The sequence below is a fragment of the Silurus meridionalis genome, chromosome 3 (genome assembly GCF_014805685.1).
Source record: "Silurus meridionalis isolate SWU-2019-XX chromosome 3, ASM1480568v1, whole genome shotgun sequence".
Classification (NCBI taxonomy): Eukaryota; Metazoa; Chordata; class Actinopteri; order Siluriformes; family Siluridae; genus Silurus; species Silurus meridionalis.
In genome coordinates, this window is record NC_060886.1 from 32749084 (window position 1) to 32776177 (window position 27094).

Consider the following 27094-nt stretch of genomic DNA (forward strand, 5'->3'; position numbering starts at 1 on the left):
CCAGATATTTTGACAGATTGAAGATTGAAGCCTTTTATACTTTTGAAGACGTTTGCGGAAGTATTTCTTCCCGTGATGCATAAATTAACCAGTTAAAATAAATATAAAAAATTAAAAGAAGTAAACATGAAAAATTACAGTATTGTGATCAAAATGATGCTTTAACACTACAATGTACAATATAATATATATATAATATAATAATTTTAAGTGAGTGAACTTTTTTTTGTGTGTGTTACAATATATAATATAATGTATAATTTAATGTTACAGCATATTTGTTTTATATTTGTCTCTCTGTTAAAATAAATCTACCATAAACATTCTAGACTGTTCATTTCTTTGTAAGAGGGTAAATTTATAAAATGAGCAGGGGATTTAATAATTATTTCCCCCACTGTAGATATGAAGCTGTAGAAGTTGGAGAGCAGTTCTTACACTTTGTCCAACATCAAGTGTGCCAGATCACAAACATTTATTTCTAATTCCTTCACTTTTATTTTAAAACTGTTTCATTTTTGACTGTTTACAGTTGAGACCATGCCCACATCCAGTTATTATTACAGATACAAATGTGAATATTTGGACATTAAATAGATCAAATAAAATAAGATTTTGTCATTTCAGAAGTGGGATTTAAACCCACACGTATATTAGGAGACTAAAATCCTCCTTAAACCATGGAGAAGGTCTGAATCTTTTTGACCGAAAGGTCTTGAAAAAATAGGTAAACACACGTTTTTAATGTGAAATCTTACTTCACTTTATTTAAATGCAGGTTCTGAGGTCAAGTACAGCAGATGCTGAATGGTCCAGATTCCTCAATGAGAGAGTCGCTGCACCTCAACAAGCAGCACAAGACAGAATACAGGGACAACCGGTGTCTCTGACTGTCTTCTAAATTAAAGAGTGATCAATTGAAAAACCGAAATGTGGCTCATCCTTGCAGAAGTGTGTGTGTGTGTGTGTGTGTGTGTGTGTGTGTGTGTGTGTGTGTGTGTGTGTGTGTGTGTGTGTAAGAGTATCTCAGGCAGTTGCAACAAATTGAACATCATTAACAGGATAGGAGAGTTAACATCAAGGTAGATACATTCCTCTACATGTAGATGTACACACATGAAGCTTCTCTGTTCATCAGCATTCTGTTACACAGAAACAAGTCATGATTGAGATCAAACTGCAAGATGAAGGACAGCAGGCTGAAGGACACAAAGAACCATCAGAAATGGATGAACAATTTCACTGACAATGAAGCTATAAGAACAGATAAACAACCCTATAATATATTAGTGTTTTATATGTTGATCTAAAGAACTAAAAAAAAAAAAGTAGTTTCTTAATTACATACCACTTGGAATTCACCTTAATATGGTTGACACGTTTCTAAATGTATTACAAAAAAAACAAATAATTGATTGTAGAAGATGAAACCAACCTTCCACATTTCTTATAGTTTTGGGCAGACTGATGTTCGTGTTTAACTAAAAATTGGCTTTTTATGTACAGTATAAAGAGTAAAGGAGAGCGAGAACTTTACCTCTCGACAAGCTGTGAGCAAAATGAGTTAACTTTTCACCACGTGATTATTAGCCAATGTTTTGTTTACTACAGTTGCTAGAATACACACAAAAAAAAACGTCCAGCAAAAGTACACACATCCTTTACCTAAGTAAAAGTACAGGTACTCATGTTTTAAAAAACGTTTGTAAAGGTTAAAGTACTGACTACACTTTTTTACTCAAGTTAAAGTAAAGAAGTTTGGGCTCTGACATTTGGTATTAAGTAAAAAGTAGCCGTTACCACTACATGTTTTAGTGTCATGCAGGCATATAGGCATTCAGATCTAAAATCAGATAAGACTAACATAGATAAGAAACACACAAATAGAAGGATAGATAAGATAAACAAGTAGACAGAAATTTGTAAAAATAATTTTATCAGCCACTGAGGGTTAAGAAACACATGCTTGTATGTCAGGATGGCCGCGCGGTCTAAGGCGCCAGATTCAAGCTTCAATTCCTCCTAGGAAACTGAGTGTTCTGGTCTCCACATAAAGGCGTGGGTTCAAATCCCACTTCCGACAGTGACTTTATTTTCATTAAAAATCAAAACAATAATGAAATAATTATTCTCCTTTTTCTTCCAAACACAGACATAAGCCCTATTCAGACGGGACTAGTTTTCCAAACGACGTTTGAGTTAGAATTTTTTTCAGCCAACGTCTGTCATTTCATGTATGGATTCGGACGGGACTTGCAAAAGACCACATGTCCATGATGCGTGGATTGCGTATGGTCATATGATCAATAGTAAAATGGCGAAAAAGAAAGCAACACAACACTGAAGTCAGGAGGAAACATTGGCTTTAATTTCTGTTTGGAGCGAACCTACGTTTCAGTTTCAGTTGGAAAATTGTATACACAACCACAAGGTTTGGGAGGCAGTTTGTAAAAAAGTTTGTGAGGTTTGTCTATCTATATAAAATACCTTTGGTTGGGTAAAGTGCAAAGACCGCATAGAATATCTGAAACGACGTTACCGCGAATGTGTGAAGCATAAAAAGAAGACTGGGTTGGATCCACAACGCTGCACGTTCTTCGAGGAACTGGACTCTGTTCTTGGTTAGTTGCTACTTTTAAGAGTATTAATTTTGTATTTAAATGTTTTTAACAGTGTACAAAGCATGTATGGCTATGTTCATAAGCATACATATAAAATGAAATAATAGACATAAATATTACAATGCAGTGAACAAGCTACCGATAGAGACACAATCAAGTACTGTAATTAAACCAGTACTGTCGATATTGAGTAGATATTTCTGTTTCTTTAGCTTGTCGTCCAATGACTAACCCAGGTGATGGAGATATGGATGCGTCAAGTTCAGAGGAAGGTGATATCACTGGTAAGTTTGTGATTTTTTCTCTGTACAAAATGTCAGTGTTGCTATTTATTTAATATCTTGAAGCTTTTGAATTTTCTAAATTATATAATTTGTTACAGGTACCAGTTCACACTCATCTGGTATAGCAGAGCCATCAGGAGACAAAGCAGCTACATTTACAGCGACTGAAGATGACAGTGGTCAAAGGTCAGAGCAGACCACCAATACTGGCCAAACTTCCATCATTACAAGTAAGTTTGAAATTAATATTAAGCAAAATTAAACATGACTTTAAAGAAACAATAAAGAAATTCTTTATTGTTTCTTTAAAGTCATGTTTAATTTTGCTGAATATAGTTTCAAACAGTTTTAAATGGTATTTATAGTACATTTTTTAATTATATTGAAATTTAAAAATGCATAGGTGTTAAAGTATTCTGTATTTGAATAGTTGTTGAACACCAGAGTGAAAAAGTTTTAAATACTTTACAGAAACAAATTAACCAGTTAAAAATTTAAACTCTTTCTAAAAAGCCAAGTAATTCATAATTATTCACAGCTTGAAGTCTCCACAATAACAATATTGACTATGTTCATTATTATGATATATTGTATTATCATATAACAGCACGTCATTTTGTCTTATGATACAATACAATTTTGATATTTTTATCATCAGGGCGTAAACACAAAGGAAAAAAAAAAACAAATTATGGAAGCCATGGAGAGAGGGATAAACATGTTAACACAACATTACATTGATACAACAGCAGCAGAGCTTGAACAGCATCTTGACAAGGAGCACATGGCCTAGAAGAGACAGATCCAGCAGGCCAGGTTGGATCTGGACAAAGCACGTCTTGAATTTGAGATAAATCGTCAGGAAGCTGAAGACAGGCGTGCTCGAGAGACCCAGCAATTCATGGTTCAAATTCTAAGTGCTTAGACCTGCATTGCCACAGTATGGCCCCTCGACTTCATTTGCACAATATCAACATCCTGTTTAGCACTATTATTCATCTGATCTATTTGCTTTTTCACCTGGCGAAGCCTCGCACCAAAATCCGTCAACATCAGTTTTCTGATCATTGTTTTTTGCAAACATTATTGTGCAGTTGCACAGTTTATACTAATTAAAAGAACTGTTCTAGGAACAGTAATGTTGTGAAACTGTAGGAAGTTATGTTTTTGCTCTATGCAACGTTTACATCCAGTTTACATCCAGTTTACTCTAGGCGTATGATTCTTATCTTGAGGGTGAGAAGTTCCGTGTTCAAATCCTGGATGAGCTCAACTTTTGCCCTCAATAACATTTGTTGGGGTGAACAAAGGGAACAGACAGCTGTATCGCTGATAACTTGGTTCTCGCTTGGTGCTTGTTACCTCATAGCACCAAATACGTTGAAATCCTGTGAGACTGACGACCTTTAAATTACTCTGGTTTTATGGTGAACAGTCTGTAAATAAATTACAAAGTAACAGAAGGAATCTTGAACCTCTGGCTGTTTGGAGCTCACCTTCCCTTCACCTACATGTGCAGGGTGTAGTGTCATTCCAGTGGTAAATTAATGCCAAGTGTTAGACTAAATAGTCTATTTCTTCTCCTGCAGAGCTCCTTCATCTCATATAGTTATAGTGGGCAGTATTGGCTGGACACGTGAAATTACTCCTTTTTTGTTATTGAAATCTCCCTTTCAGTACAATCTTATTTTAGGTAGCACAATGGCACTGCACTTTCTTCAATGAGAACCAAGAAACCAATTCACTACATAACTAATGCTTTGAAATAGAACCAATTCTCCCTGACATTGCTCTGCAGTCTAAAAGCAAAAGCAACAGCAACTGTTTCAAAATGTTCGCATGGAGAACAGGAGACATGTATTTGCAATGTACAGTGACATTTTATTACTAAATTTAAATCAAGTTCAAATCACTAATGAATCTTTCCGTGTCCTGCAGTTACAGAAGCAGCTTTGGCTGGACACATTAAGTTTTATCTATGTGTTTAAATTGAAGACATATGCCAGCAAAGCACATGAACTATGCAGTGACATATCAGTAGACACTTCGTCCACAAGAAGGCTTTTTGGTCTAGGGATATGATTCAGGTTTTTTAAACCAGGATTTTACTTTGCATAACAGGAAACAAAAAGATCCACGGACCTTCAGCTGTTGGGTTCTCGCCTTCCCTTCAACTTCGTGTGCAGAGCTGTTCCAGTTGTGAATCAATCTCAGCTGCATTTGCTTGGCTCGTTGGTCTAGGGGTATGATTCTCGCTTAGGGTGCGAGAGGTCCCGGTTCAAATCCCGGACGAGCCCAAGTTTTACACTGAATAAACTGTGTGCAGGTGAACAAGAGCTGTAGAACACTGTATCAATGATAGCGTGGATCTCGCTCGCTGCTTGTTCTCTCACAGCACCAAAGAGGTTGAAATCCTGGAATAGTTGCTTTTTTTCCCCAAAGCTACTATTCAGACAGGCATTCAGAAAAAAATATAAGACTGACAGAGAGATAGATAAAGACAAAAAAGCTGACAAATAGATGGTTGGATGCTGGTTTGCGATGGTTGGACACTGGTTTGTGATGGTTAGATGCTGTTTTATGATAGTTGGACACTGGTTTATGATGGTTGGATGCTGGTTTGTGATGGTTGGACACTGGTTTGTGATAGTTAGAGGCTGGTTTGTGATGGTTGGATGCTGGTTTGTGATGGTTGGACACTGGTTTGTGATGGTTGGATGCTGGTTTGTGATGGTTGGACACTGGTTTGTGATGGTTGGATGCTGGTTTGCGATGGTTGGACACTGGTTTGTGATGGTTGGATGCTGTTTTATAATAGTTGGACACTGGTTTATGATGGTTGGATGCTGGTTTGTGATGGTTGGACACTGGTTTGTGATAGTTGGAGGCTGGTTTGTGATGGTTGGAGGCTGGTTTGTGATGGTTGGATGCTGGTTTGTGATGGTTGGACACTGGTTTGTGATGGTTGGATGCTGGTTTGTGATGGTTGGACACTGGTTTGTGATGGTTGGATGCTGGTTTGCAATGGTTGGACACTGGTTTGTGATGGTTGGATGCTGGTTTGCAATGGTTGGATGCTAGTTTGTGATGGTTGGATGCTGTTTTATGATAGTTGGACACTGATTTGTGATGGTTGGACACTGGTTTGTGATGGTTGGATGCTGGTTTGTGATGGTTGGACACTAGTTTGTGATGGTTGGATGCTGTTTTATAATAGTTGGACACTGGTTTGTGATGGTTGGACACTGGTTTGAGATGGTTGGATGCTGTTTTATGATAGTTGGACACTGGTTTGTGATGGCTGGATGCTGGTTTGTGATGGTTGGACACTGGTTTGTGATAGTTGGAGGCTGGTTTGTGATGGTTGGATGCTGGTTTGTGATGGTTGGACACTGGTTTATGATGGTTGGATGCTGGTTTGTGATGGTTGGAGGCTGGTTTGTGATGGTTGGAGACTGGTTTGTGATGGTTGGATGCTGGTTTATGATGGTTGGACACTGGTTTGTGATGGTTGGCTGCTGGTTTGTGATGGTTGGATGCTGGTTTGTGATGGTTGGATGCTGGTTTGTGATGGTTGGACACTGGTTTGTGATGGTTGGATGCTCGTTTGTGATGGTTGGACACTGGTTTGTGATGGTTGGATGCTGGTTTGTGATGGTTGGATGCTGGTTTGTAAATAGAGGGAGGAGCCAGAAAAGCATACGCGCACATGGAAACCCGGAGATATTTTATGAGGTAAATATTGAAGTTTCTGCTAGAGATGATGAATGCGGCGGTGCAGCTGTGGCTGCAGTAAAAAGAGACTTGTTGAATTGTGTTCACTGGGTTTCCTGCTTTAGTTAATGGCATTCATTCACGCTGTATGAAATGTCTGTGATGCAGCGCTCTGTTATACTGCATATCTGTATAATTCTATAGCTGTGGCATCATAATGATGTTATTAAGAGGGGGATTGGGACTGAAGACCTGCCACTGTATAAACTATTAAAATCAAATCAAATTTTATTTAGATTTACATTTACATTTGCGGCATTTAGCAGACGCCCTTATCCAGAGCGACGTACAAAAGTGCTTTCTAGTGTCTCTAGTAATGAATAAATCTACACTGGTACACAAGATTATAAACTTAATATAAATATAAGTCTTAAATTCAACAAATTTGGAAAGTACTAATATAAGTATTTCAGGAAGAGGTTGGTCTTCAGTCGTCGCTTGAAGATAGTCAGGGACTCTGCTGTATGGACATCTAGGGGAAGTTCATTCCTCCACCTCGGTGCCAGAACAGAGAAGAGCCTTGATGTGTACTTACTTATTTGTCACATACATATACATACAGAGTACAACATGCAGTGAAATGCGGTAACTAAGTAAATAAAAATATAAAATAAACAAGAAAATAGAAAACGTAGCCGGAGCAGTCGTGACCGGCATCGTCTTGATGACAACAAGTAACGCTGTGCAGATCTACTGTGTATTTTATTTATTAATGTACAAAAATATACAATGTTATAAATATAATCTATAAAAAAAATATTTATAAAGAGATCACATTTTTAGGCTTTATGTGATGATGGAGGAAGCTGATCTAAGGCACTTGGTGACGGCTGAGGGAACGCGCTTGAATGTGATCTTGTTCTGCTTCAGGATCAGTTGCAAAACAAAGCCCAGGTGCTCGTAAGCTCTTAGTAAACACTTCATGGAGAAAACATGAAAATTAAAAGCATTTAAACACATGCAAAGGTTATTAAATACAACATGCTCTAAAATTAAAACACCCCCAAATACACAGGAACAAAAACAGTGTTATTAAAAAAGGGGCTTCTCTGCATTTAATTGATGCTTTTTCTATAATAACTTATATAAAGTGCCAGGAAAATTAATTTTGGGGTTTTTAGTAGAAGATCAAAGCTTGGAGTAGAAGAAATGAATAACACTAATAATAATAATAATAATAATAATAATAATAATAATAATAATAATATAAGAAGAAGAAGAACTGCATTAGATATAGAAAAAGTTGAATTGTAACACAGGTCACATTGACAATTGTCAGTCTCACACTGCCCTCTAGTGGCACTGTCAGTATTTGAATTTTGCTTAATTCTGTGTAAAAACTATTAATCATCTGTTTGTTTTATAATATGTTTATGATCTATTTAAACTTTTATACTAAAATTCTGATTTAAACTTTACAGGCAAAAAATGAAGAAAAAAAGTATAAGATATTTTCTGTTATTTATCGCATTGTTTATGTAAAACATTAATTAATAAATAAAAACACACAAATAAATAAATAAATTCCGGCACGGATGCAAAAACGAAAATAAATAAATAAAACTAATAATGAATAAATAAATAAATAAAAATAATTTAAAAAATAAATAAAAACACCACCAACCTCATTATAGGACCTTATTGAACACAGTAACCGACCACGTGACCACTAGGCTACGCGGCAGGCCGGGTGATGACGTCACTCAATAGGCGGCAACATACTCTGTACAAGATCAATGATTGGCTGGAATTTGAACAAACTCTGCATTGATTGGTCAGTTGACAGACATAATAGGTGTGGTCAACAAACAGCGCTGCAATCCATCAACTCACTCTTGTGTGTATCTTAGCAACGTAGTAGTAAACAAACCAGCAGCTAATAATAACAAGGCGAAACGTTTATTTATTTTGATCGCGTTTTCATGTTTTTGTATTTTTGCAGTAATAAACTGACAAATGGATTCTGTTCCTCCATGTGGTGACGGCCCCTGGAACACTCCAGTAGAAAGGTGTGTGTGTGTGTGTGTGTGTGTGTGTGTGTGTGTGTGTGTGTGTGTGCATTGAGCACGTGGGTATTATCTTATCCAAACGTTCTCACAGTCTCTCTCTCTCTCTCTCTCTCTCTCTCTCTCTCTCTCTCTCTCTCAGTATACCCAGAGCCCAGACAAACCCTCAAACGGGAGATGCTCCTATCGTTGACTATATTTATATTGATGCCATCACTCACGATTATATGATATTACGTGAGCAGGATACAGGCCGAAGTAAGTTCCTCTTCAAATCAGATGCTGTTACAGAACCACTGTGTATGAGTGTGTGTCTAAGTGTGTGAAGGAGTGTGTAAATGAACGTTAGAGCTCACACAGTAAATGAACCTGTAATCATGTATCATTTCATCATGCTGGAAATTATACTTTTTTGGTTCGTGTTAAATGTTTTTTTCTTCCTTTGCAGTTATAGTTGTTTATGCCAGTGACAATCAGAACAGACGTTAGAGTCCAGACACGTCTCAAGCCGCAGCTTCAAAGCAGATGCTGTTACCGAACCACACTGTGAACGAGTGTGTTGGATCTCATTCAGCTAATGAACATGCAATCGTGTGCTTCTTGTTCCTGCCGTTAAAGTGTGTGATCTTGTTGTTTTTTTAGATGATCACCTCCAAACCTTCACCACCGCCTAAATATAAAATATCACAAAAATAATCACTTTAAAATATTAACAAACAAAAATCTAAAACAATAACAACAAAAATAAAAACATAAAAATAAACCCTGTGTCTCTGATTGCATTACTCCCCATTCTACTGGATCCACTGCATGGAGTTTACTGGGAGGCTTCTGGAACTTCAGATCCCGGGAGATGCACAGGTTAAGACTCTCTCACACACACAGAGACACACATTAAAAAATAGAGGTGGGGAAAAAAGACACCAAAAAACAAAAGAAACTACAGCAAAAAATCCAACACAAAAAAAACAGAAAAAAAAAACAACAAAAACACTTAGAAAACAAGAGACAGGATTGAGAATGATGTAGAATTGTAATACACACACACACACACACACACACACACACACACACCTACCTCATACAGATTACGGACCATCACACACTCCAGTGCTCATGGAAGTTTTTACTCCTTGGTGTTTTGTATTGTTTTAAGATTCATAATCACACTCTTGATATCCCCCAAATGAGGATGGGTTTCCCTTTTGAGTCTGGTTCCTCTCAAGGGTTCTTCCTCATGTAGCGCCCTATTCCCCTCGATTTTTTTATTAGAATGGGGTCTGGGTTCTCTTAGTTAGAATCTCTCATATTTCTTTACCTCGCAAGGTTAAGAAATAGGACCACATGAGGACCACATGAGGACCATATGAGTCCACGCGGGCCTTTTCTAAAAAATAGCACACTATAGCGCCACCTACCAGTGAGCTGCATCTAATTTTTTTGTTGCTATTCTTTTGTTTTAAATGACAATATTAAAATATAAATGACTAGATATAGATGAATATAATTTATTATTAATAATAACTTTAGATACTCATCTTGAAAGTACTCGGTATCGGATTAAAAAGAAAATGATTGGTATCGCTCATCACTATCGACGACACCAGTTGAAATACTTGAGCTGTGATGTGAAATCAGACACGGGACTGCAGACTGCAGCTCACTGGAAGTATTTGATGTTTCTTCTGATAAACAAACAATAAATCAGCAGACCCTGTGGTGATATTTCACTTATTGTTCTCTATAAAATAAATGTGTGGTAGACTTATCACCATGTGCCCTCACATTCATAAAAATACAAACAAAAAGAGTAAAATATTCACACAGATAGATAAAGAAACCTCACACAAAAACTTCAGTGAGAAGAAATAAACAAATTATTTCAGCTGCTCCCTTTAGGGGGCGCCACAGCGGATCCTCCTCCTCCACACTACCCTGTCCTCTATTTCTGCTTCTTTCAACCAAAAATATATCAATAAATAATAAATAAATATAAAGTTTATATTTTATTAAATTATATAAAATTAAATCAGGTTATTATAAATTTAGGAGAAACCCACCACTCCAATGAGATTACAATACAGAAAGGGAAGAGGAGGAGTCAGGACAGGAAGTGACATCAGCTTCTATTATCAAGGCATTTAGAGGAAGCACCCATTTTGATCAGGTAACCACATTTATAAACACAGATATGAGTATAAACAAGACAAATCAAGTTATTATGAATTGAAACAGGACATGTAAATTGAACAGGGTAAATTATACACCTGTTACATACATCTATAGGTTTAAAACGAGGAAAAGGTTTGTTACGGCACATGCGATGTGGGCGTGGCTAAATGACGCTGATGTGAAACGGAATCCAGAGATTCATCGTGTTTTATCTGTGTTAGTGTTAAGATGGTTTTCACACTGTTTCACACACATTCCTTTGTCTGTTTAGTGTCTATAGAATATTTACGATGTTAGTCTGTAAGGTAAACAGGGAGTCCTTATCTGGACTCACACATCTCCAGCTAGTATATCCTCTTGTCTAAACAGGAAACAACTAGGTCAGGTTTCTTTTCTCTGTATGTGTATAAATATGTTCTGCTACCTGCAATAAAGGAGAAGAGGAAGAACATGCATTCTGTGTGCTGTGTATTTCTTCTTCCCTGATATCAGAAAGGCACCACGGGCATAGCAGGTCGTATGGAAAACCTCTCCAAGAATTAAGTTTCGTTTGGGCATAATAAAAATGTAACAGTTTTGGTGTCAGAAGCGGGATACTTTCAGCAATATCCAAAAAGGGAAATCACACATCAAGGTAAGTTTTAAGAGACTTCCTTGTTTGCGGGGATTGTCCCGTATGCCAGCCAATAGGGGCTGCATATGTGTTCGTGTCTTGGTTATGCATTAATTGTTTAATGATAATTTCCTTTGGTGGGATGATTTCGTGACATTGGTTTCTCACCTTAGATGTAAGATGCAAGATTAGAAGACGTTTTTACGGTCTGTCTAATATAGGTGATATTGTCTGAAGTATCCAAAAGAATCCACGATCATTTTCATATGCCCGAAAAAAATAGATAAATGAAAAATTAATTGTTTTAAAAAAAAAAAAAGTGAGAGAAAAGAGAAAAGGAACTAAAGAAAAACGGACATTTTGAAAAGACTTTAAAATTTTTCAGAAGACTTCAATCTTGTTTTGGCTTTATAGTCTATTTTTTTCTCCTAACTTACAAAATTTGTGATCCAATTGGAGAGACTGGATTACCTTTTTTGTTTGAAGACTGCGATCCCCCTGGTGCCTAGCGCAGCTGTATTGTCTAAGTGTTATGTGTTGTGTGTATCTTCTGTGTATTAAGTGTTGTGTGTCTGTTCTTTGTTCTATGTAAAGAAGATGGGTCATGACATTTCTCGCTTATTGCCGGAAGAAAATCCCAAAGATTTTATGTATAGGAATTGTGCCGGTTATTGAACTAATCCTCATTTAGATCATTTGGCATTATGGAGTGAAATTGTGTAACATCTAGATACTTTTTCCTAGAGATTTAGATACTGCTAGAGGTTTCTACTATGCTCCAGGTTAAGTTAACCCGTTATGCTCTGCACTGCAACAGGAAGTGGTGCATTCCAGCCTCAGCACAAAACTCAAGGAGGAGGTCCTAGGAAAAAGGGGAAGTTCATCTTTTAGGGAATAGATAGATTTCCAATTTCATGTCTTGTAACTCACCTTTTGCCTGTTGTGACACCGACTGGTACTAATTTTTATCATAGCTTTACAATAATTCCAAACTCACCTTTAAACCTTTTAGGAAGAGATATGATGCATAAAATGGGAATGGAAATTCTGTTTTTTGAAACCAATGTTTCACTGTCTTTTTCTTCTGTCCTCATGATCTCAACCGAGCCACAGCCACATCCGGAAGATTTTTTCCAAGGTAGTACAGAGGTCCTGCCTGATGAACCAAATTTAGGTGAAGTTAACTCTAAATTAAGGGCCTCTCACAAAGATGAGGCAGGGTTAATCCAGGTAAAACCGTATCATGCACTCATGAAAACACACCATCCGATTTTTGTTAAACAATATCCATTGTCGAAAGAGAAGAATGTTGGCATTGCTTCAGTTATTGACAATTTATTGTCACAAGGTGTTTTGATCGAGACACATTCACCCTATAACACACCGATTAATCCGTCTTGAAGGCAGATAAAAAATGCTGGAGGCTCACACAAGATTTACCTGAGATTAATAAATTAGTTATTCCGTTAGCTCCTTTGGTGCCCGATGTAGCTACCATTGTTAACTCTATACCAGCGACTCACAGATTTTTTACTGTGATTGATCTTTGTTCTGCTTTTTTCAGTGTCCCTTTGGCCTCAGAGACACAGCCGCTTTTTCGCATTTACCTATAGGGGACGTCAATTCACCTGTACCCGTCTTCCTCAGGGTTTTGTTGACTCGTCAGCCGAATTATGCTAAACCTTTTCACCTCTATGTGCACGAACTTGGTGGTACGGCTCGGGGATCCTAGCCCAGGAACACGGTGACAGATATCGCCCTGTTGCATATCTTTCCAAATCTTTAGACAATATAGCACAAGGGTTGTCCTCGTGCTTGCGTGCAGTGGCTGCTGCGGCTCTGATGGTCCGGGATGCTGAGAAAACGGTGCTGTCACATCCTTTGATACTGTACACCTCACATCAGGTAACAGCTATTTTACACAACATATGACGGCACAACGTAGATCTGGTTATGAGACCACGCTCTTGGCAACGGAAATCTTAACTATTAAGCCTCTTCTCAGCCACATTCAGCTGTAGTAGCTCTGCGTGATCTGCTAGACGATATTTACGTAGATGGTTTTGACGACACACATGATTGCCTTAAACACATTGAACAAGAGACCTCTTGTAGGCCCGATCTTTTAGATACGGCCCTGGAAGAGGGGGATTGTCTATATGTAGATGTTCATGTTCAAAACCTTCTGATGATGTGTATTTATGTGGCTATGCGGTTGTAAGATTACCTGATGTAATAGTTGAAGCGAAATCATTACCATACACATCAGCATAAGCTGCAGAGTTGGTCGCACTCACAAGAGCATGTCAGTTGTCTGAAGGTAAAGTAGTGACTATATACACTGATTCTAAGTATGCTTATGGTGTTGTGCATGATTTTGCCGAAACATGGAAGCAAAGAGACTTTAAAACAGCTGATGGAAAGCCCATAGCACATTTTAATCTTATAGGCGACTTTTTAAAAGCTGTTCAACTCCCTGCCAAAGTGGCACATATGCCACCTGTAGGAAATTTGAGATATCTGTTGGTTATAGTTGACAGATTCAGAAAGTGGCCAGAAGCATTTGCATGTGCGACAGAGAACGCTAAAACGGTTGTCAAAAATTTTAACAAAAGAGATCATCTCTAGGTTTGGTATTCCTAGTGTGATTGAAAGTGATAACGGCACACCTTTTTGCTTCGAAGGTTACACAACTTTTGGCTATAAGCTTAGCAATTGATTGTTATTTTAATATTCCCTATCACCCACAATCAGCTGGAGTGGTAGAGAGAACAAACAGAACCATTAAGGAACGTGTTTCTAAAGCCTGCATTAAAACAGGCCGAAATTAGACTGTTGTTCTCCCGGTAGTACTCACAGAAATGAGAATGACCCTACCTTCAACAAAACTAACCTTTTAAAAGTTTTATGTTCTAACCTTTCTTGACCCTATGGGTCAGGGGATGCACTGGCATTTCTTCTTTAGGTAACCTGGAAGTGATGGTGGACGACTACGTTTCTGCCCTGGTTGAGAAAATAAATTCTATCAGTGCTGATGTCTCACTAACTCTTCCTCTGCCTACAGATAAGCCAACACACCCTTTTGTGCCTAATCAGCAGGTCCTGATAAGAAGTCTGAAGCCTACCAAGGTCGTTGAGCCGAAGTATCTGGGTCCAGCGAATGTTCTAGCTGTAACCAGAACTGGAGTTCTGACTGATTATCAGCCACAGTGGATACACGCAAGCAGGATCAAAACAGCGCCTACATATTCTATGCACTAATTGGTCTGTTGGCCTAAGAAGCCTACCTAAGTGAGTATTCAGGGCTGAAACAGTTGAGAGCCCACGGAAAGATCCTTTCTTTATAGTAGAAAGGGGGCCACCTCCGGGGTGAAGATCTGACTCACTTGACTGTTTAGTTTAGCTTACCCTGATACCTGCTCTAGGTCTAAATTCTATAACTATATGTGCATAGTTGTAACTAGACAGTGAGAAGAAACTGTTATTTATACCTTATAATACTGCTAATAGACATACTGAACAAGCACTGAGAAATAATTGTCTCATGATGTCTTGGAGAACGTGAAACAACTGGTGAACAAAGTTTTTTTGAGAAGATTAAGAGTTTGTTTACGAGTGTTGAACACTATTTTGTTTTCTGTATGTTTTTGTTTGTCTTTATCTTTTCATTTGCAGTTTGTGTCACCGGTTCTGTTCCCAGGATGAACATCCTATGTTTTAGTGTGTGATGCTAAATCATAAATGATTTAAAGTGGCCATTGTTAGTGTTAAGATGGTTTTCACACTGTTTCACGAACATTCCTTTGTCTGTTCAGTGTCTATAGAATATTTACGATGTTAGTCTGTAAGGTAAACAGGGAGTCCTTATCTGGACTCACACATCTCCAGCTAGTATATCCTCTTGTCTAAACAGGAAACAACTAGGTCAGGTTTCTTTTCTCTGTATGTGTATAAATATGTTCTGCTACCTGCAATAAAGGAGAAGAGGAAGAACATGCATTCTGTGTGCTGTGTATTTCTTCTTCCCTGATATCAGAAAGGCACCACGGGCATAGCAGGTCGTATGGAAAACCTCTCCAAGAATTAAGTTTCGTTTGGGCATGATAAAAATCTAACAATCTGTAAGTTTTACCGTCAAATCTTTCCATTCAACATTTTTCTATTATTTATACAGTAATATTCTTATAGGAAAGCTTTTTTTTAACAAGATTGAAGCCTTTTATGCTTTTGAAGACGATCGCGGAAGTATTTCTTCCCGTGATGCATTGCAAGATGCATAAATTAATCAGTTAAAATAAATATAAAAATTTTAAAGAAGTAAACATAAAAAATTACAGTATTGTGTTCAAAATGACGCTTTAACACTACAATTTACAATATAATGTATATATTGTAATCAAATTAAGTGAGTAAACTTTTTCATCTACCATGATCATGTGAATTGTAAAGATCTCTTGGTATAAATACAGTGTATGAAATATTAGAGTTTGGTCTGGGTCGGGAATACACGCGCTCATGCCGAAATTCACCTGCTCTGTGTGTTACCAGTGGGTGAACTAAATAAATGGAAGATTGCGTGTGTGTTCCTGACTTGGGTCTTTTCACTATTTAACACTGACTTGCGGTGGCACAAGTAATAACTCTCTTTTTGTGTTAAAATATATCGTTTTTTAATATATAATTTAATGTTACAGCATATTTGTTTTATATTCTGTCTCTCTGTTAAAATAAATCTACTATAAAAATTCTAAACTGTTAATTTCTTTGTAAGGGGGTAAATTTACAAAATGAAAAAAAATGTTATTTCTTTAACTGCGTCAGGGACGAGCATCTTGTTGGCAGCGGCTTTGCAGGCAGGTAGCATTAATGTCTCTGCCACAGTGTGGGGCTTTTTTGATTAGGCTACGAGTTCAGCTACTAGGTAGCTCACTTTGAGATCTCTCTCCTTCACCTTTGTGTTTGTTTTTCATTAAAGTTGAAGTCATTAATTCTATTGTCATGAACAAATAATGTCATTATTGCGCCACCTCCTGTTACCCAATTACTGTACATGGTGGAGTATTTTCATTACTCTGACAGTCACTATATCAGAGAAACAGCCACTAAACAATGCAAATTATTTTCAGTAACTTAATAATTTTTTTTGGAGCAATATGAGACCAGCTCTCTCATCCACACTGCTAAATACATCAGTTGTTTGTAACCATAACAGTTGTTTGTTTATTAGTTTCTTCTATTGCAAGCTTTGATCTTCAGTTAAAAAGTTCAGATTCACAATATAGAACTACTGCAACATTTCAGTGGTAACATACAGCATGTTTTTGTAAAGTAAGTGACTGAAAACCCCAAAATTGATTTTCCTGGCACTTTATATGAGTTGTTTTAGAAAAAGCATCAATTAACTGCAGATAAGCCCCTTTTTTGATAACACACTGTTTTTGGTCCTGTGTATTTGGGTGTACAGTACCTTATGCCTTTCCAGTACATTAATGTACGAGTTTTCCGAGCGGTCACTCGGTTGATTTTTTTGCTTTTTTACCCGAGCAAAAAATAGAGGTACGAGCTCGAGACGCTGCTGCTAGACGGCGAAGTGAAGCCAGAAAGCGAAGACTGTGACGAAAATTTAGATAAGCAAAGTTTAGGGATATGTAGTGTACATGAGTGATAGAAAAAAACGAGTTTTCCCTCCGCCGCCGCTTATCGTCTCTACCAAACTATACTCGTAGGTCAAGGTACCACTGTATTTTAATTTTAGAGCATGTTGGATTTAATAATCTTTGCATGTTTTTAAGTGCTTTTCCTTTTCATGTTTTCTCCATGAAGTGTTTACTAAGAGCTTACGAGCACCTGGGCTTTGTTTTGCAACTGATCCTGAAGCAGACCAAGATCACATTCGAGCGCGTTCCCTCAGCCGTCACCAAGTGCATTAGATCAGCTTCCTCCATCATCACATAAAACCTAAAAATGTGATCTCTTTATAAATATTTTTTATAGATTATATTTATAACATTGTATATTTTTGTACATAAATAAATAAAATACACATTAGATCTGCACAGCGTTACTCGTTCTCTCTAATAGTTTATACAGTGGCAGGTCTTCAGTCCCAATCCCCCTCTTAATAACATCATTATGATGCCACAGCTATAGAATTATACAGATATGCAGTATAACAGAGCGCTGCATCACAGACATTTCATACAGCGTGAATGAATGCCGTTAACTAACTAACTAGCATTGATAACATTTATCATCACCCCCTAAACTTCCAGCATCACGTTCATCACCCTATCAGAAACTCTTTTCACCTCCACTACACTCTTACTGTACACTTTTATTTAGAATCACCCCTACACCATTTCTCTTTCCATCCACACCATGAAAGAACAGTTTAAACCCACCTTCAATGTTCCTGGCTTTACTCCCTTTCCACTTGGTCTCCTGACCACTAGGGCTGATTTATATTTCCTTGTCCTTTATGAACTACACTAGAATCCCCCACACCACCCCCCGTTAAAAAAAGCCACCACACACAGGCATGAGGGCATCCCTTCTACAACATTGTCTGACTTGTAAAAATATGCACCACGATGATATCTCTTATCGTGTTCCTGCGGCAGAATCCACACAGCTGTGAGGAAAAGTACAATTCTGTGTAAGTGGCAGAGAATCGCGACAAAAAAAAATAGATCTTTCTTAGGTTTGGGATTCCTCATGGGTTCAAAAGTGATTACAGCACATATTTTGCTTCTAATGTAACACAAGATTGTATGCTGTACAGGCTGGGGGTTAACCAACGTATCTGCCTTATATGGTGAAAATTTTGTAACATTATTATTCATAATAATAATAAAATAATAACTTGGCTAGATTTATGTATTATCTTGCGAAAAAAACACAACAGGTTTTATGCTACAGACTTTTTTAATGGGTCAGACCGACCCTTAACGTCGGATTTTGACGCACGCAGTGGCTGCAAATCGGTTTTATTTGATAAAAAGGCGATTTGCCCAGTATATTTGTAATAATGCTTTGATATAACTGTACCAACTAACGAAGTTTAATGATATCGAATTATATTTTCTTCCGTTTAGTTTTCATTTCTGTTCGTACATCCTCTGCCCCAACATAGATCCAATCATCCAATCAGAAACTGGACCTAACAGAAACTGCTGTAGAAAATAATAATAATAATAATAATAATAATAATTATTATTATTATTATAGTAACAACAACCGTAAGAAAAAATTAATAATAATAATAATAATTGTTCCTGCCTCTTACCCTACTTCACGTTGGCCAACCAGCTACTTCAGCGGTGACACCTCATTGCGCGCGACGACCCCAAGCACCTTTGCGATTTTCTATTTTCATACGTAAGTATTGGACTCAATCTAGAATTAGATATATTCCACATATCATCACATTATTTATTTACGTTTGTTTGAAGCACCTTAGCCCACAAGGTCGCTTTTATGAGTATTTTTTTTCGCACATGCGCAAAATGAATCACGCAGATGGGCGTATTCGCCAGCAATCGGTCCCATCGGTCTCAACGCAACTGCAAGGAAGTAAATGTTGCTTGCAAATTTATCAGAAATTATAAAAAATTATTATGTGAAAATTTATTGTGTTTGTAGCTGCTGTTTTTTGCTGTTCTAGTGACAAGAGATAGAGAACACGATGAATAAAATGTGTGGTATGCTTGACAGAAACGTTAGATTAGCCTATGTAAATTTTTGGAATATGGTACGAAATCCATCTAAACCATACATTTTCAGAAAGCTTATCTCGCCTAGATGTGATTAAACGTGCGTCCCACCTTTCTCAAGTCTAAGTAAAGGAAGGTCAAGGTGATGTTGAATACACTGTAGCTATTTAATGGTGTTTAAAATTAAAATTAAGTTTATCATTGGTAACCCAGTAAGTAGTTTTCATATTGTGCCTGACATAACCTACCCAATTAATTTTTAGATCACCAGAGACCATTTAGCCATCCCAGTGCCTTTAATGTGCCAGGGATATATGGATAGAAAATATAAATGCTTATTACATTTATAATATAAAATATTTTAATGACATTTTTACCTGAATACTCAAACCAGTAAAATTTTTGTCTGCCTAATCTTGTCATTGTAAGAATATGTTTTTTATAAAACATACAAAATAATTTAAATAAAATTATTAGTGTAACATTTTACACAGCTTTGTTTAAATTTAAACCATGTCAGCTTCTACTGTGGACTCTGGCGCCCCATGCGGACCCCAGGTTGGGAACCACCCGTATATTCAATAACTGAAACTGTAGACATAGACATGTGTATTTTTGACGGTAATAAAGAACTTATTGCAGAGAGTCCAAGCCTAATAGTTGGGCAACGGAGAGCCCACCCAGATAGAACACTTACGTCTATAATATGTCTGCTAAAGATCTGGAGGTCTGCTAAAGAGCTGCTCTTTAATTCATCTGTTAAACATCTTAGAAAGAGCTGCTGTACATCCATTCTAAATCATGAACATCTTACAGAATCTTTTAGAGGTCTATAAGACATCTGACAGCAGACGTCTCAGAGATGTAGGGCAGATGAGCAAACAGCATCTGTCAGATGTCTTGCAGATGAAAATGCAGACATCCAATAGATGTCTGCCAGATGTACGTGTGCTATCAGGTCATTCACAGTTGGGTTGGTCTAAATGAATTTAATTTTGACACTGAATGTGCCTTCAGGCTATTTATGTATGTGTGTGTTGAGGTTTTACTTGTATAACAACCTATTTGCCTTAAATGTGCTATGTTTTAAAATATCGTAATAATCTTTTGTGTGTGTGTGTGTGTGTGTGTGTGTGTGTGTGTGTGTGTGTTTGTTGTACATTTCAGAATGACAAAGCGAAAATTCAGGCCTTGCCCTGCTTGCCAGGTCGAGAACCAGGCTATCAGGAAGTGCTGCAGCACCTGCTATACAAATCTCCGCAAGACTAAAAAGATGGAGGGCCTCAAAAACAGCCTGGATAATGCATGGGGGCAGGGGGTCTGGAAAAACCGGAATGCGTCACAAGTGGTTTCTTCTGCTCAAGTTGCAGTAAGTAAAAATACTCATGCTTCATGAATTGAATGGTAATCAATATGAACCTCGAAGCACATTACATTAACATCAATACTGTCCTACTGTCAAACAATCAACATTTTATTTTCTAACTGTGTAGAACAATCCGGCGTGAATCAACCCATATTTCTGTTGCTTAAGATTCACTGAGTGCTGTTGGTAGGAAGAGGAATGAAGAAAATCATTATAGACTGAATTTGCGAAGTGGGAGCTGACCATTGCTGAAATAAAAGGAGCACAGAAAACCCTCATTACTTAACATTAGCTGGCATTTTGCTATTCCGTTATTGTTGCATCAAATTTTCTTGTTCTTCTACCTTACGACAGCATTTGCTGATTTCGAGGAATAGGGATATGGGTAGATTTACGCTTAAGTTGTCGTTTTGGTTGGTCAAAGATTGTGTTATCTTGTGACTGAACGTACAGTTTCAAAAAACTTTCCTTTCACTGACAGACTTATGCATGCCTCCCACAGCCATAATACCATAAACCGGATGACATTTGGAGCGATGTGTCCAAAATTACTTATTACTTACTCTCAATTTGCTTATAAAATATGACATGTTACATCCTGTATGCAACTGATAAGCTTTCTAATAGTGGTTTCCTTATAAATAAATTGATTACAAAAAATAAGATTTTGCACCAATGACAGCTTAGTTTTTTTTTTTTTATTCAACAATTAGTTATTAAATTCCTAGTGTTTAAGTCAAAGTTATTTAAAGGACTGCATGTATATGATGTACAGATTTTTTTACTCCCCTGAACACTCAAAACACCTTTCGTTGTATGCCTTGCATTCATCCACACACTCATACACCATTGGCTAGCATGCAAGGTGATAACCTGCACACTGGGTTTAAGGACACTTTAATGAGTGCAGACGGAGCTGGACTTGAACCTGCAACCCTCTGGTTGCCGAACAGCACCAGAGAGAGAAGTGTTTATGGTCCTTGCACAGCAATGGAATTTGACTGTCAATTCTTATTAGGGCAACCTCCAAATCGTTGCCAAAAGTGATGTTGATGTGAATTGTGTATTCTTGATATTAATGCAAATGCACATTTTTGTACTTTTGTTAATTTCAGGTGCAGAAACTTGCTGCCTTGGGCTATATGCCCATTTTATTTATGGGCAGAAAAAAAAAAGAATTAGTTGATCGCCGATATAAATTCTGGAATACCACTCAATGAGGACACACGACCTTTTGTTGACGCCATAAAGAAGGCTTATGAGTATTTACTTAAAAAGCAAGGTTATAGTTATGCAGAACTTGTTACTTTTTAAATTATATTTAAAAATATTTGGGGATGTATACAGATTAAAATGAATGCCAACTTGTGACCTCATTTACAGGACCCCAGATGTCTCCTTTACATCCCCACCCTGACCAGCATATCCAAACCCCAACCCAGCCTGACCAGCAGATCCAGCCCAATCCTGACCAGCAGATCCAAACCCCAATTCAGCCTGACCAGTAGATTCAACACCATTCTGACTAGCAGATTCATACCCATCCTGACCAGCAGATCCAAACCCCAACCCAGCCTGACCAGCAGATTCAGCACCATTCTGACCAGCAGATCCAGACCCAGACTGAAGCTCAACAGATTGATGATGATGTTATCCTCAACCTCTATTTTTTGCCCTCTCCATCCCATGTTCAGACTCACTCTGAAGATCAATAACTCCAGGTCCAGCCACAGCCCCAGCAAATTCAGCCGCTGACTGCCAAACCAAACCCTCAAAAAAATAAAAAAGGTAAAGTAAACTTTCTTGCAGCTAATCTCTTATGCAGAATGAATTATGGTTTAAATAACCACTGTGTAGTTTTTGACGTAAAAGTAGTGGACTATCTAAAAGGCACACAAAATCTTCCAGTCAGCAGTGCTATGCTGTAAATATTTTGGCTGCAAACTGGATGTTCATTCTATAAACATTAATGATGATTCCAGATTCTGTGAAACCCTGCCTATTGCATAAGTTGCGGTTTCATATAAATACACAAAGCCTCAGATCAAGTGCAATACTTTTATTTATTGATTACCGTTTGTTAACAATACCTTTTTTGCCTTTGTCATTTCAGGGTGCCGAAAATGCAGCAGGCAAAAAGTGTGGCAATACGACACTATCGTTGACAAAAAAATGACAGGGGTCAGATTTAGAACCATATTTTTTTATTAATGTCTCTCTAATATTAATTATGTCCCCCTCATTGTACAATATTACTTTATAGCTTACCTACTGATGTTTAGCCCACATCACCTGACCAGTGTATACAGCCAAGCATGAATGTCATTACTGTCTGTATGGTTTTGAGAAGTAAATACACAATTATACTTAAAAGTGTTTGTGTGTGTTTCTGTAGGATAAGGCTGAAGTAAAGGTGCGCTGGTTCTCAGTGGTAAGTATTGACATACAGTACATATCCATTCACACTTGACTATGTTTCTCATCAGCCCTTTGGCATTTTTGGTATAGTGTTGTTCTAGGATGATAGAGTAGTATGTACACATTGGCTGCAAACTGGCTTTAGGCAGTCTTAGTTCAGAGCTTACTTTGGTAAAGCCTGTCCTCTAAACAGTAACACAATGTAAAAACAGCATGATGCCTACTTGGTGCAATTAATCGAGGTTGCATCGAAATCGCAATTTGCTATGTTGCACTTTGCTAATCACAAAGGCTGCAATGTAGACACAATGTGAAAAACACACACACACACACACACACACACTGCTGATGTTATATTTGTGTTCATACTATGTCTGAGTGCTGTACATTTCTTTCTTATTTGTTGTTTGCCTTTACTGTCTTTCAAATGGCACTAAATGTCTCCATCTCTTTGTTGGACTTGTGCAGTAAAGTGAAGTTATTGTATTTCTGATTATGGTTCCAATAAAGCATTTTTATGCTTTATTACTTCTTGAAAAAAAAATGTCTATTCTCTCTGTTGTCTAACTCTGTGTTTAGTTAACAAATAATAATAATAATAATTTAACCTTTATTCGTCCCACAGTGGGGAACGAACTGGGGTCAGAGCACAGGGTCAGCCATGGTACGGCGCCCCTGGAGCTGATAGGGTTAAGTGCCTTGCTCAAGGGCTCAACAGTGGTAGCTTGGCTGTGCTGGGGCTTGAACCGTTGACCTTGTGATCAGTAACCCAGAGCCTTAACCACTGGACTACCACTGCCCCTATCAATGAATAGTGTCCCTATGGGTGTCAGAGGGGATGGAATATGGATGTTTGGACAAGTCCCCATGCATAATTACAGCTTGGAGCAAATATGGCCAAAACATATAGTAGACTAATTCCTTATCACAGAGATCGACCCAGTGGCTTGATGTTAACATTGTCAATTTGTCTGTCTGTCTTTAATTTTTTCTCTTTGTCTGTCTCTTTCTCCAGCTGAAGCTCCACTGTTGTACTGTACTGTAAGGAAATGAGTCTGCCTGTGCAGAATTGCTGCACTCTAGTCTGGACCAACATGCAGCAGTGAGCAGGGAACACCAGCTTTGCAGCATAAAGGCAAGCAATGTTTCCAGGTCTGGCAGCACGGCAGCAATCAACGCACCCTAGCTTGGCAGTGCAGCGGGGAGGGACACACCCTAGACTGGCAATAGTGAGAGCAATGTACCCCAGCCTGTCATGGTGTGTGTGTGTGTGTGTGTGTGTGTGTGTGTGTGTGTGTGTGTGTGTGTGTGCTCATGTGCACTTGTATATGTTATGTTTTGTAGTTACAAACAGAGGAACAAGACAATGAAGAGGAGGCTCGTTGTCATAGCAGTCCAAATGCAGTCCTAGTGTACCAAGCATAGACCCAACCAACTTCTCCAGAACTGTCTGCCAGTGAACACTGGTCTGGCTAACATCCTCAGAGGGCCATTGGTCCTGGAGCTGTATAGCGACATCATGAATGTTGGAGGTCTCAGGAAGCCAACATTTAGAGAGGATGTCTGTTGCGCTGAAAAAACTATACTGCCGTAGCTTGCACTGAAGGTTCCATATCTGAAAGCTGTGCTACATTAAGCATTTATCATTATTGTTATAAACAGATTGTAACCGGATTCAATTATAAAATAATTTAGTTTTTATACTTATATTTATTTACCACACCTGGACTTTATTTATGTTCATTCTAATCTTTCTAATCTCTGTTTTTGTCTCTATTTTATGAACTGGAACTAAATACTCTGTAATGTACTTAAGTAAAAAGTAGTTATTACTTCTACCTGTTTTAGCTGGCCTCACGATAGATAGATAGATAGATAGATAGATAGATAGATAGATAGATAGATAGATAGATAGATAGATAGATAGATAGATAGATAGATAGATAGATAGATAGATAGTTAGTTAGTTAGTTGTCATTGCATAGTATAGGTACACGTACACAGCAACGATATGCAGTTTGGCATCTACCAGAAGTGCAAAAAGTAGCAATAGTGCAGATAAACATGTATCATATTTACAGCATGTGATATATATGTAAGCATATGTACAGTGATTAAATATAAAGGCTGTAGCAGTGCAGAGATGTGTGGACATCATTAAGACCCTTTGCTTTGTTTCCACACGGACAGTTAATGAGGTGATACCGGTATTTGAACACCTGAGAAAGTCAATGTTAATATTTGGTACAGTAGCCTTTGTTTGCAATTACAGAAGTCAAACGTTTCCTGTAGTTTTTCACCAGGTTTGCACACACTGCAGGAGGGATTTTGGCCCACTTCTCCACACAGATCTTCTCTAGATCAGTCTTGTTTCTTGCCTGTCACTGAGAAACACGGAGTTTGAGCTCCCTCCAAAGATTCTCTATTGGGTTTAGGTCTGGAGACTGGCTAGGCCACACCAGAACCTTGATATGCTTCCTACAGAGCCACTCCTTGGTTATCCTGGCTGTGTGCTTCGGGTCATTGTCATGTTGGAAGACCCAGCCTAGACCCATCTTCAATGCTCTAACTGAGGGAAGGAGGTTGTTCCCCAAAATCTCGCAATACATGGCCCCCGTCATCCTCTCCTTAATACAGTGCAGTCGCCCTGTCCCATGTGCAGAAAAACACCCCCAAAGCATGATGCTACCACCCCCATGCTTCACAGTAGGGATGGTGTTCTTGGGTACTCATCATTCTTCTTTCTCCAAACACGTTTAGTGGAATTATGACCCAAAAGTTCTATTTTTGGTCTCATCTGACCACATGACTTTCTCCCATGACTCCTCTGGATCATCCAAATGGTCATTGGCAAATTTAAGACGTGCCTGGACATGTGCTGGTTGAAGCAGGGGAACCTTCCGTGCCATGCATGATTTCAAACCATGACGTCTTAGTGTATTACCAACAGTAACCTTGAAAACGGTGGTCCCAGCTCTTTTCAGGTCATTGACCAGCTCCTCCCGTGTAGTTCTGGGCTGATTTCACCTTCCTTAGAAAAATTTGCCATTTAACGTCGGTTATCTCGGTGCAGCCGCAGAAGAACTCGCGGAAGTGGCGGAAAAATCAAGGCTTACAGCTGCTACAGGTGTTGTATTGTATACTGGTGAATCTCTGCTGTTAGTTAGTGCTAGTGTTCGTAGTGTTAGTAGGGGCGCGGCGCGGCTTTGGGAAGAAAAGCGCAGCCGTTGAGAGAGTGCCGGTGGGAAGGTGGGATACGCTTGAGCGGTAACAAAGACCGCCGTGAACCAACATATACCAACAATAACGGACAGTGAGAGTGTGGAAGTTTAAATAGGAGCTGGTGATGATGCTAAACGAGCACCATATGTGCGCGATTGAAGCCTGGAGCTTCAGAGAAAGCGGCCGAGAAAGCACCTGACACGCTGAAGGGGGCCGAAGGGGGCGTGGCAGGTGGATTCCTGACAGATAAACATGTACTGTATGTATTTTTATAGCATGCCTTCATCAAACAAATCGCGGCAACGCTGTTCTGTAAAAAAACCCTTTAAAAACACGTGCATGCACATTCTCATTTATTAACGCACATCGTGTACATAAAGAAATTTCAAGCACGTTAATATATTGCTGCCATTTAGATTTTCGTTTATCTTGATCATCGGTTACCTCGATGCTTTTTGGTGACCCCCTAGGACATCGACATAACCGGGTTCCACTGTAGTTGGATTCTTACTGATTGTAAGGGGTGGACAGGTGTCTTTATGCAGCTAACAACCTCAAACAGGTGCATCTAATTTAGGATAATAAATGTAGTGGAGGTGGACATTTTAAAGGCAGACTAACAGGTCTTTGAAGGTCAGAATTTTAGCTGATAGACAGGCGTTCAAATACTTATTTGTAGCTGTATTAAACAAATAAATAGTTTTAAAATCATTTATTGTGATTTCTGGATTTATTTTTTTTTTAGATAATGTCTCTCACAGTGGACATGCACCTACGATGACAATTTCAGACCCCTCCATGATTTCTAAGTGGGAGAACTTGCAAAATAGCAGGGTGTTCAAATACTTATTTTCCTCACTGTATATATATCTCTTTAGAGATTTGGCCTGTAACATGTAGCAAATC

At 38.2% G+C, this 27094-nt stretch overlaps 2 long non-coding RNA genes and 1 other non-coding gene across 3 annotated transcripts; all 3 read left to right on the forward strand.

Annotated features, from left to right (window-relative positions):
• The first annotated feature begins 5131 nt into the window (after positions 1-5131).
• trnap-agg lies at positions 5132-5202 on the forward strand. Its single transcript has one exon. It is a non-coding gene; the product is annotated as a tRNA-Pro (tRNA).
• Positions 5203-8484: 3282 nt separating this feature from the next.
• On the forward strand, positions 8485-9448 carry LOC124383011. Its single transcript, XR_006925167.1, has 3 exons — positions 8485-8688; positions 8828-8943; positions 9134-9448. It is a non-coding gene; the product is annotated as an uncharacterized LOC124383011 (long non-coding RNA).
• Positions 9449-20416: 10968 nt separating this feature from the next.
• Positions 20417-22291, forward strand: LOC124383044. The gene is made up of 3 exons (XR_006925208.1): positions 20417-20551; positions 21664-21830; positions 21932-22291. It is a non-coding gene; the product is annotated as an uncharacterized LOC124383044 (long non-coding RNA).
• Positions 22292-27094: the final 4803 nt, after the last annotated feature.